Below are 13,398 nucleotides of genomic sequence, written 5' to 3'. Positions count from 1 at the left end.
GCAGTTCACCAAGTGTATCCTCTGTCTTCCTGAACGCTAAATACAATCTCCCCAGCCTTCTCATGTCTGTCATAACACTTTTTCTATTGTCGTCCTTGTTGATTTTTTTTCTTTTCTTTTCCCACAGTCGTCTTCCGATTGTCAATAGGACTTTGTCATTCTTGCATATGGTAGATACTTCACTTTTTCTGAACTTTGCCAGAACTTCTTGAGCGAAAACAGATTGGTCGGAGGTGTTCATCGACAGCAAAGACATGGGAATTGGGGCACCTCTGATGGGCTCGTGCGTCTTGCATTTTGCCATGTGCTTTCTGAGGTATATTTTTCGGTAGAAGCCATGACAAACCGAGCACATCACGATCTGATCTTTTTCATTCTCTGGCTGACAAGCCCGCTCCCTTAGATATTTGGGATTATCTTTCCTCGACTCTTCTTTGTTGAAGAGCAGAATGCCTTCTTTTCGAAATTTGTCGAATAATTCATCCCTCAACTTCTTCGATTTCATCAGAGCATCACGCACTCTTTCATTCTCTTTGTGCCGAATTTCCATATGCTTCCGTAGACAGGACTTCATCTTGTGACAGAAGATGCAATATCTGTATGGCTTCTTCTTTACAGATGTCTTCCTTTTCTCTTCCAAAGCTTTCGATAATGGAATTTGTTCAACTGCCTCCACTGTAGCACTTTTTTTCAGTTGTTTATAGCCTTGCTTAGGTTCTGCATTGTCTTGAAGACATCTCCTGGTGTGACTTCGCATGATGCGAGTGTCTCCGTCAAATAGATCTGCTTTGCTCGATGATGGTGCGTAGTCCTCGTCACTGTCGTCATCATCATCGCATTCATTATCTTCGTTGGGAACTTGGTCTGCAATATCTGTTGTGCCTTGTTGAGAAATCAACTTGAGCTTGTTGAAGAGCGAAAGTGCTCTCTCACGCACTGTATCGCTAAACTTGTACTTGCATACCTTTATTTGGATTCAAGCAAAATTAATGACAAAATTAGCATAGAGATTTTATGTTTACATTTTGCTGGGTTTAATTACAATTGTCCCCGTCCCTCGAAAGCGTTAAAGTTTTCACTTTTCTTTGCCATCGATCCATGCCTGATTCATCTTATCCAGCGATCTCTCATACACATTTTCTCTTTTAATATGATATGAATTCCTTTTTTGTTGTTTGTTTCTTTTTTTCTTTCTTTTTCCCTGATTTTTCTTGCTCTTGTTGATCTTTTCCTTCCCCTTGTCCTTCCTCCTCCTCTTCTTTTCTTCTTCTTCGTATCGAAACATATGAGCCTTAGGCGAAGAAAGAAGAAATACATTGAAAAGAGTCAACGTCAATGAGACAAAAACTATTTATTGGTACCTCGAGATGAATATATAACAAATGGGGAGAAAGATTATATGCTACTCTTTTGAAAAGAATACAGGGGTCATATCTTCGGTATTATTATCATTGTTGTTTTTATTGTTGTTATTATTATCATAATTATATTCATTATTATTATTACATATTTGACAACAAAATAAGAATGCAAGGAATATAAGAGAGATCCACAGAGTAACAGATAAGACATATACAGAGTGAGTCAGAAAAAATGTCCCACTTTTGTAAAGTTGAATTGTTTAAAATATGAATATTTAATCATTAGTTTCATGATATGTCTTGATAGAGGTACCCTCCCAGTACATTCAGGTACCTTTCTCATTTGATCCCCTGCACGCATGACTGAACAGCGGACAATCTTTAGAAGACTGTCAGATCTCACTTGCGCCAAGTTACAGGGTGGGGAATAAAACACTCTTTTGAACAAAGACAGTCCGACAGACTGAAACACACACTCAAACACACACACCCACGCACACATAAACACGCACACGCACTGGCAGACCCACTCAAACATGCACACCAAGCACACGCACATACACACAAGCACACAATTACTGCAAACACCGGTGAATAAAAACACAAACAATTAAAAGGGAATTGCTGTTCAGCGACGACCTGAATGCCCTGCGTTGAGGTTGGTACTCGTTCCTGTTCGGTGATAATTCTGAACATTCCGGAGAACAGTCTTTCTGCTGGGACACCGAACATCTGGGTAACGGCGGCGAAACCCTTGCAAAACAACTGCTACACTCTGGGTCCTTGCATACTCGGTGACCATAAATGACCTGTGTTGTGGTGTGAATTGAGGACGAACCATGATTCGTGTACTTTTGCTACTGTAAAAAGACGCTCAAGTGACTGCTGCCAAATCAGGCAAGTCTTTTTATAGGCAAGTGCAACAAAATCACAAACATCCATTGTAAATTTTCATTGTTAACCAACAAAAGACATAACCAGCATATTGGATTTACGTGCACTTGATGATGATGATGAAGATCAAGATGATGACAATGAGGATGATGATGATGATATGATGGTGGTAGTGAATGTGTTTTAAGGGGAAAGATTGTCGGGAATTGCCACTTAAACATTCAGCGATCTTGCTAAAAATCAATGCTTAATCAGAAAAGAGAAAATTATGAACCAGTTATTACCATGTGTGTTGTGTGTGTTTGTGTGAGCATGCTAGTCTGTCTGTCTGTCTGACTGTCTTTGTCTAAAGCACTGTTTTATTCATCACCCAGTAACTTGGCGCAAGTGAGATCTGACAGTCTTCTAAAGATTGTCCGATGTTCAGTCATGCGTGCACGGGATCAAATGAAAATGGTACCTGAATCAGTAATGTTGTAAATCGGATCAAAAATCAGATCGAAAATCGGATCGGCAGTTAAGCTTCTAAAATCGAAATCGAATCGAAAATCGAATCGGCGATGTTTAAAAATAAAGGAATACATAAAACTTTTGTTCTCGGTCGCGCGCATCTTCTTGACAAAGTCACAAAGACGAATGTTTAGGAATGGAGTCGCCAACATGCGCGATCATTTGGAACATGTTTTAAAAGGGTTTTGAGGTGTTACTGCTTTACAACAAAATGAGTGATTAACCGAATGACGCATCTTCCAGCAAAGTAAAATAATTCTCATAGATCACAGGTCAATGAACGATCGGCGAGACATCTTTTTAAGCTGAGCTCAGCTCAGTTCGCTCATTATAATATATGATTACAGCCACGCCCAAAAACCATTCCAAAGTACACCCATTTTGTGAAAATAGCTTACTTGCCATTTCTCCGAAACAGTCCTCGAAAAAGCTAAGTCACGCCTCAGTATCGATCTTTCTGTATACCCACCCTCTCAACAATATCAGTGAATTACTAAATGCGCGCAAGCACACAATACAAGATAGTTTTGGGGCAGAGCCGAAAACTGGTACCGCACAGACATGAAAGGGCTAGCGCAGAATTCTTCTTTACCTTTTGGCATGTGCACGTGGTGGGTTTGATTGACGGTGCTATTCTTTGAATTAGCTCACTAGCTGGATTAATGATAATATCAGGGCAAGTATGGCTTACATAATACGTACAACACGCAACTCATCCATGCACACACACAGCTCTCAAATTCCCTTGCAATTATTCTTCCCTTGGTCGTGTGTGCACTTATGGGCGGGATTTAAGCAGGGCAATCACTAGCATCATGGACCTATTAGCATATATATACAACACAGCATTCAATCATACACTTTTCTCAAACTCCCTTGCTATTCGTCCATTGTATACACTCATGGGTGGGATTTATCAGCGAAAGCACTAGCATACATAATACGTACAACACATTCATGCACCCATGCGGTCACACACAGCTCTCAAACTCCGTTGCTATTGGCCATTGTGTGCACTCATGGGCGGGATTTATCAGCATTTAGCACTAGCATACATAATGCATGTAATATTCATGCACCCATGCGGTCACACACAGTTCTCAAACTCCATTGCTATTGGCCATTGTGGGCACTCGTGGGCAGGATTTATCAGTATAAGCACTAGCATACATAATGCATGTTTTATTCTTGCACCCATGCGGTCACACACAACTCTCAAACTCCCTTGCTATTCGTCCATTGTATACACTCATGGGCGGGATTTGTCAGCACTAGCATACATAATGCGTACAACATATTCATGCAGTCATACACCCATGCAGTCACACACAGCTCTCAAACTCCATTGCTATTGGCCATTGTGTGCACTCATGGGCGGGATTTATCACCATAAGCACTAGCATACATAATGCATGTAATATTATGCACCCATGCGGTCACACACAGCTCTCAAACTTCATTGCTATTGGCCTTTGTGTGCACTCATGGGCGGGATAAATGACAATCCCAGTACAAGTACATGTTCCTTGTTTGTATTATACGATACATTCATCTAAAGTTCCACTCCCACCATACCAGTCAGCGCAGCTACCGGTAGGTCATAAGTAGGTCAACTTGTTGCGAGTCTTTTCTGACATTCCAGGAATCTGATTGTTCGAACTATTCCATCGTTAACAAGCTCTAAATAGAAAAATCTTGAAATATGTTCTGACTGCACTGTAAATAGATCTATGCCGATTTTTTATATCCGATTTTTTCCTTCAAGGGGCATGATCGAAGATCGGCAGGTGATCGCCGATTGTTGTGAAATCGAATGGAATCGGTTGCCGATTGCAAAATCGGTTACAAGCTTACCTGAATGTACTTGGAGGATACCTCTATCAAGACATATGAAATTAATGATTAAATATTCATATTTTAAACAATTCAACTTTACAAAAGTGGGACATTTTTTCTGACTCACTCTGTAGAATAAGGTAAGACAGACTTACAAGTGGGTACAGGTTTGCAAAAGTGAAATTCTTCCACGGTGCCCGTAGACATGTATAATCACATATGCAATTCCAAGAAATATTCTAAAGTAGCAGATATTGCCATATTACACAATATGCACATACATGAAGAGTGAAAAGCGAGAATAACGACTTTTGATTTTTGCGAACTCTCACGTGATGTCGCACCAAGTCGCGCAACGTTCTGTTTAAATTGCATGGAGAAATTGTGGGGAAACTTGGCACAAAATAAATAGCCAATATATTTAGATTATTTGCCTAAATTTGCATATTGCAAAAAGTGTTTTATTAACTTATACAGCATTTCTTAACCCTATCTAGCCCGGGGTATTTTGGGCGTTCATATGGTGGGGGGGGGCCTCCCAGGCCCCTCTGAGATCTCGGCCGTCAACCGCGCGATCGCGGGACATAATCTACAAAATTGTATAGTAATTTATTTCATGATATGCGTAATTAGTATGCAAAATCGTACTTTTTCCTCTAACACCCTAAATAAAGTTCCAAATGTTCTAATTCTTGGTATAGAAACTCTTTGTGGTGTTCTTAGCAAGTGTAAATGAAAAAAATTGTTGGGGACTCTTCCGAGATCATAAAAAGCATAAAATAAATACATTTGGACCAGCAAAACTAAAAATAATCATTCATTTATGAATTTTGGTTGAAAACACAATTTGCATTGACTTTGTACACAAAACCACGTTTTTGAGCAATTTTTGGTCTGATATGCACTTCCATAATGTTGTGTAATTTCAGAAACCGCGTAACCAGGTGTTGCAAAATTGGTCTCAAAAGTTGCGCAAGACTTGAAAGTAAAAAATCAGCGAGCGGCACAGTAAAAAAAATTTGCGCAGCGAAAATATCGCACGATTCATTGAGGGGGGGCCTCCGAGGCTCCCCCCCTCAGCCTAGATAGGGCCCGGAGGGGCCACTTACATTGACGAGTGGATACCATGCGCGACCAAAAAAACACGTAAAAAGAATGTCTTTTTCACGATAGGGCACGTTACGTACGTAATGTGATAAGGGTGTCAAAAACACAAAAATAATGAAAAAAGGGTATCTATTTCGCTCGGAAAATTACGTGTTTAGGGTCGAATTTGCGGGGATGATAAAACAAAATTCAAATGTTTATAAAAGATGTCCTTTTTGCCCCAACACTTTGTCTTTAGAGTCCGATTTGCGCGAGGTGTAGAAGATGGGGTCGTACTAAACCAAATAAGGTAAAGCCGACGACCGAAGTACCCGTAACAATAAAACATTCCTGTACTTGTTTAGGGGTTCATTTCAGGGAATATTTGCCAAGAGTATCGTTTTGTTTCCAATACTTGTTAAGGGTAGGGTTTCACACGCCAATACTTGTTAAGGGGTGCATTTTCAGAATATGGAAATTACGTGTTTAGGGTGCTTTTCGAGACCCCATGGTCGCGCATGGTATCCACTTGTGAATGGAAGTGGCCCCCCCGAAAGATAGGGTTAAAAAATTCAAATGAAGAACAGCCAAGATGAAAACATTTGACCTATGATCGGGATTAAAGGTCAATTAAAGAAATTGTATTCTGATCAGGGAGCCCAAGTAGAATACATTGAATAGGCCCCTACTATGCTCTAGCTACGCAGGTGAGATAAAGATAAAGGATATGTGTACCTGTTTGATGGTCTTTACAAAGTCTGGATGGGCTTGAAGAAGGCTGGGATTGAGACTATTGATCTTGTCTACATCGTCCAAAATTTTGAGAACTTTTATTGGGTTCTGAAAAAAACAAGATATATAATATAAAGATACAGATGTGTGTATATATATGAGATGTGTGAAAGCATCTGTGAGAAAAAGACTGAAATAATCTAAAATGTTTGAAAAGATGTGCTTTTCAATGCATTCAGAATGAATCAAAAGTCTAGAAATGGGGTTGCATGACGAGCAAATATTGTCTGAAATCAGATTAAATCTTAACTCTCACATCCCTGATATGTATTTAAGAATATATAATCATGAACAAAAATGAATACATTTTAACATGAAAAAAGTCGGTAGTCAATCATCATGCCTTTTACATAATTAGACACGCATTACTGGAAAAAATAATCTCAAAGAAAAATAATTTGCAATCAATGCTCTTTGGCCTAAAGAAACTAAATGAAAAATATAAAATGCAAAATTAGTAGCCTATATCCATTTTTGTCAAAATGAGATATTTGAAATTAAAGTTCAAGAAAAATAAAGAAAATGATAAGAAACTAAATGTAGCATTTGTCCATAACTTCAACAACATACCATTCTATGTAAAGAACAAAATATTGGTGTCCTTTCATTAAATCTTTGAGAAAAAAGTGTGTGCATTTATCTGATTTCCATAAGTCTTCAGATATTGTCTTTTTGTCTTGTAGTTTAGGGTCAATATTTTTTATTTTTTCAAATTTTCTGGTAACTTGTAACTTATGTTGAAAATGCTTAAACATGAAACATTTTAAAAACAAAATTCTGCATAGCACACAGCTTAACTAATATCTAACTTGTTATCTTTGAATTTTGTTTCATCCACAAGCCACCAGTCATACAACTCATGAATTACACAGCTGATTAATCGTACTCTTTGATTCAGATGAAACAGGGACCCTCTTGCCCGCCCCCCCCCAAAAAAAAATGGGTATTAAAATGTGAGTAGATATTTGGAAATACTCCTTTTTCCTTCACTTCAATCAAAATTTGATTTAAAATGTTGAAGGAATAAGGTACTGTACAAAGTATTTATTGCATAAAAGGTAGCGAAGACTTACAGGATTATCTTTTGAGAGAGCCTGCATCAGACCCACATGAAGACTTTGGACATTTATCTGATCAGCAGATTCTGCGAGGAGACACAAAATATATTGTTATGCTTCATTGCATTCATTTCATTTCATTTATTTTCCACAAATCAATCAAAATACAAAGAAAAACATACAACTCATTCCGAAATAGTATGCATAATTACAATATAAAAGCAGATTCTAAGTGGATGGACCTAAAGTAAAGCAAAAGCTTGTTGTGGATAGGCCCTTAACAAATAATTTATGTGTAATCATTGATAGCTACAAATAATTATAGAAAAAAAAATAGAGCTGAGCTCGGAGAAAGTTACTTCCTGGGACAACTCATGACAATTAAGTAGGTTATCTGTGCAAATAACAGCATTTATATTTCCATCAAAATAATACATAATTATACCGAGGTAATCAAATGTTCAGATCATAAAGTTATTTTATATTTGGAAGAAGTGAGAGTCTGGGAGCCTGTCCCAAAATAATAGATGATTTTTTACATATGAGTACTGACCCCATCCCATAAAGATAATGAGACCATAATCCATGTCATTAGCAAAAACAAAAAAAATGTGCAGGTCACCTTTCTTCCTTTCTTTTAATTTGTTTTTCCTCCTACCCCCCCCCCCCCCCTCTATCAGATTGGCTGAGAGAACTGCATGAGGCCATTGAAATTCTGCTATATACGCGGAGTAACATTACTAACACTTTCTTTTCTCTCTCACTTTTCTCTATTTCTACCCTTGCTTTCTGCCATCCCCTTTAAATTTTTTTTTCTTTCATTCCCTTTCCTCTTTTGTTGCTTACTATTTCCATTATTTATTTCATTCCCCTTTATTCAAATAAATGCTCTGCTGCCCTGCTGTTTTTTTTATATTGTTTTATCCAACCAATGCGCTTTTCCATCATGCATTCTTTCTCCTCGGTGCTTTTTATAATTTCTGTCACTTTTTTGTTTTCCTAGATCTATCCATTTCCCTGTTTTGGGAATTTCTTTACTTATATGTTTTATTCACCTTTTCTCTTCTTTTTCTAAGTTGTCACAGATTAATTCCTTTTTCTGCTTCTTTTCTTCACCTTTCTTTACTTTCCTGTCTTCTCTTTCTTTTTACCCTTTTCTCCTTAGTTTCTCCTCTTTTTGCTTTCCCATTTCTTGTTTTCCCCTCATTTTCCTCCCCTTCTTGAGGTTCCATTTTTCTTCTTCCGCTTTTTCCGTCTTTTCATATCTTCATTATTTTATATTTTCCTCCTCTTTCAGTCCATTTCTTCTTCTTCTATCACTTTCTTTCTTTTTTTGCCTTTATACCTTCTCTTCTTTTTTCTACTTTTCCTCCTCTTTCTCATACTTTCATTTTCTTTCAGTTTTCCTTTTAACCTTTCCCCGTTTTCCTAATTTTCTTCTTCTATCTCTTCCTTTTTTTCTTATTCTCCTTTCACTTCCTCCCTTTCTTTTCCCTCTTCCTCCCCCCCCCCAGTGAATTTTCCTGCTGAAATTCCTTGGGGGGATGTGCTCCTGCCCCCCCCCCCGGATGTTATGCCATTGAGCATATTAAGAGAAGTTCCCTGGGATGATTGGGAACAGTGATGAAACTGCTATATTCTCCTGGAACGTTGAAGGATCTTTTCGCGCTATATAATGACTTTATTTTCAGATCTTCTATACACTGTCTTTACGCACTACTAAATTCATACCAAGTTTTATTTAGTAAAATATTCACAAGTTAGTAACATACCGACTGAAGTGGGAAAAGGGACAAGGTGTGGTGGGCGAATGTTTCTTGCCCCCCCCCAAAAAAAAAAAAGGGAATAGAAGAAAAATAAAAGGAAGTACAAGACTTCGGTTATGATTGCAAAAATCTGAAGGCAGTATCGGTTTCCTAAGACATTTCTCCTCGCAAGAGTAATTATAAACTTAACACCCTATTGACGCTCTATTTTCACTTTTCATGTAAATTTTTTGCCCTAACATTGTTTTATCCCTAATAAAGATATATTACCTTTCCCTCATTTTATTTATTCTGTAGAATATTTGTTCTGCTCATTGCCGTACACAGGTCCTCATACCAGGGGGGGGGAGTGATTGACCCCTTTCCACATATTTTTGCACACGCATATGACGAGTCCAATTCAAAATTGTGGGGGATACATGCCTCCCAGCCCCTTATGGTGTCTACACCCTGGTCCTCCTGACCCCCAATTACAACCAACTGAAGTGGGAGAGAGGACAAAAGGATGAAATATGAAAAAAAAGGAGAACAAGATAGAAATAGAAGAAGATGAAGAAGAAGAATGAGAATGAGAAGAAAAAGGAGAAGAAAAAGAAGAAGTAGAAGAAGAAAGAAAAAATAAAGAAAAAAAAATAAGAAGAAAAGAAGATGAAGAAAAACAAGAGCAGGATAAAGAAATAGAAGCATCCTTGGATGATATTGAACAATGTGCAGTGCTAACAGTACAGGGGGGTGTTTCACAAAGATTTAAGTATGACTTAGAGTCGCACTTAAATACCGAGTTGCGTACGGTATGAAAGGCTTGAGCGCATTGGTCAGATCGTGTCATGAGGACGCGCACTAATGCGTATTTATCAATAAGATCACGCGTTGCATATCATGTACGCGTCGGCATTTAATCTTTGTGAAAACACCCCCCAGGTTTGACTTTTGTTCAACGGTTCGTAAGAACGAAAGGCCTGTAGACGTATGGTAAGCACATTATACCTACAAGCATTCAACGCACCGCCTACTCACAGCATCAGGTGCAACAAACTTTGATAATTGACAATGGAGGATGCATGTAGAGTAATTTTGTATGTGAAAGGATAGTAGAAGGTTATGATGAACTAATTTGTAAATCTCCAATAAATATAAATATACACTAGTGTTCCATTCTATATATAGTATGTGATATTAGCCTACATCATTGGTGTAGACAAGTCCTCATACGGGGGGGGGGGGGGGGGGGGGGTGACCCATGGGTAGGCCTACATATTTTTGCACACATATATATGAGTCCACTTCAAAATAGTGGGGGATGCATGCACAAGTCTCTATGGTGCCTACACCCTTTATAGACTTCATGTTTCACTTTCCTCGTACTTAAAGCTAAATGATAGTAGTTGCAGTAAAACACTTATTTGGTGAGAAAGTCTGAAAAACCAAGGTTAAGTATGACTACATCATCATGGATCTAGATCTGGTACAGTTACATAAACTGAACTTTGTGAAATCATAAAATCTAAGCTGAAATACGATCATACTGAAGATCGCCAACACAGATAGGCACGCGTGGGACAGTGTATTATTATTGCTGGAATAAAGACCAGACAGAAGTGACCGAATCCGCACTTATTTCTCAGCAATTACACCATTTCTTCCAGAATCATTTGGCACATAATTTTTATTCATACAAACAGACACTTGGGTGGTCATATTAGATTCTGTAAAAAGTCATTTTGGGATAGTTACTAGAACCGGAATTTATCTTTAAAGCTTGGGATTGGAGTAAAGAATTAACTTGTCAACAAATATGTGAGCATATAAGGTAGGGCGAGGGCCCGGGGTGGGGATGATTTAGGCGTTTCAACACATTCCCCATTACGGTGACATGACATTTTCTCCTGCGACAATTCCTCCTGGCTTTATTTAGTCTAAGATATAGGGTTAGGGTTGCAATAGGGTTTTCAATTAGGTTTAGGACACTCAGGGTATAGTGTTAAATCCAGGGTTGAAGTTGGTTATTCGATTAGTGTGGGGAATTCATATCAGAGCATTGTCGCCAGAGCAAATGTCATGGAACCCCTATTGTCCCTCCCCTTTAGTAGTATTTTACGCGTTTAGCCTATGAATGAAGAAAAAATAAGGTTGTATGCATTATTAAGCCTATTTGCTCATCACCAAATTTTTGAGGCACTCTCAAAATGCCGAAGACATTTTTTTTCTTGCTTCAGAAAATTTTGGAGTAAAAACCACATCTGAAATGGTGATGACATTTCGTTTGATTCCTCTTTTGGTGGGTTTTGTGCTTGTTTTTTTTACCACGTGAATACTTGTCAATATCAATGTACTAGAACTTTTCTTTTAAAATATCCTGGGTACGCCTCTGGGTATGAGTACTTCCCCTTTCGTCTTCTTCCACCTTTTAAGAATTACTTTTATCCCCCTTTCCCTCTTCTACGTCCTTTCTTCTCTCTTGGTTCCAAGTCTTTCTCTAACCTAAGATTTTTTAAGGACACTGGTGAAGTACATCATTTAAACCATCGGGCTCAGACAATGGATAGGAACATCTTTTGGCGGAGAAAGGATTCCCCTTCCCAATCTATTGCCAAAGCCCGGCCTTCCGATGCCTGCGATTTAAATAATATTTTTAATTCTTTAATTTAACCTTTTGTCCACCAGTGCAACTAGAAATATTGTTCATGATACTTCTATATTTTAATCTTCAGACTATATTTATAGGCAATATTTTTCTATTCTATATCTCACTTTTCATTAACATCTTCTCAGTCCCATTTGTATTAACTATTATTTAATAATCCACTTTCATCCTCTTCCACATTCCTATATGAAAATCACTTTCCACATGATCAGATGAATGAGAAAGTATACAAAGTAGGTTTACTTCGAAATTGTTATCGAATCAAATTAATTTAATCATAGCGTATGTACTTAAAGCTCCCAGTTCAATGAATTAATTTCAACACTCTACACTCAGAAAGTTTGGATACACTATTTTAGAAATACAGAACTGATTATCACTGTTAAGTGGTAATATCAGGGGTTTTTATGCAATCATAAAAACAAAAATATACTTTAGATTTGTTCTTCTTGTTTCAAATAATCATTTTACAAATGAAAGTAGAGAGTTGTACAGTTTCTGAAGAAACATTGGCATATTTTATTGAGTTTTCATGAAGTTTTTTTTAACGACAACAACAACAATCTTATTCAACATCAATGAAATTGTGGGGATTTTATTATTTTTTTTTAATATCAACATTGTAATTGGATTACCCGGTACTTGATTTTTTTTAATCAAGATTAGTTTGATAGCCAAAATGAATATCTTGATATTACCTTTATCACTTTCACAAAAACAGTTCTAACAAATACGTGCACAATCTAGTCAGTATGCAAATAATGAAATGACATCACCTAATCATTTCCTTTGTATGTTATGAGAAATTTAAAACATAATGTTCCTTATTATAGTTTGTGAAGTAAGGTTTCAGAAGGGATCGCCGTTGTTTCAACCTAATGTCATTCAACAAACATGCAACCTTACTGCCCATTGGCTCAAACTGTGAATGGTAATTTATGTCTGGAACCAACCCATAAAGTCATCCAAAACTAAGAAGACACTTAACTAAAAAAACTCCAACTCAAAGTCTCAAACCAAAGTATGGAGGAAAAGATCCCTGAATACATTCTCTATGATATGGGAAATCCCCACTTCCTTTGCAAGCAACCCAAATTAAAGATGACTCCTATTGATACACAAATCTTTTGAGACGTTGAAGTCTGGTTTCATTGAAAGGCCTTGTTTAATTTGATTCTCCTGTGTGCACACGGAAATGACTTTTTAGATGAGATTTGCGAGAAAATGTTTTCTTGCAGAATGCACATTCGAATGGTTTAAATCCAGAGTGAACTTTCAAATGACGTACAAGATCACTCTTCTGGGCAAAGCATTTCTTACAATGTGAACATTCATATTTCTTTCCACCTATGTGCATTTCCAGATGACCTTCAAGATAATATTTACGGGTAAATCCTTTCCCACAGAAAAAACATTCATGTAGCTTCTCTCCTGTATGTGTTTTGACATGC

This window comes from Lytechinus variegatus, chromosome 2 (genome assembly GCF_018143015.1).
Source record: "Lytechinus variegatus isolate NC3 chromosome 2, Lvar_3.0, whole genome shotgun sequence".
Classification (NCBI taxonomy): domain Eukaryota; kingdom Metazoa; phylum Echinodermata; class Echinoidea; order Temnopleuroida; family Toxopneustidae; genus Lytechinus; species Lytechinus variegatus.
Note: the sequence above shows the minus strand (reverse complement) of the source record.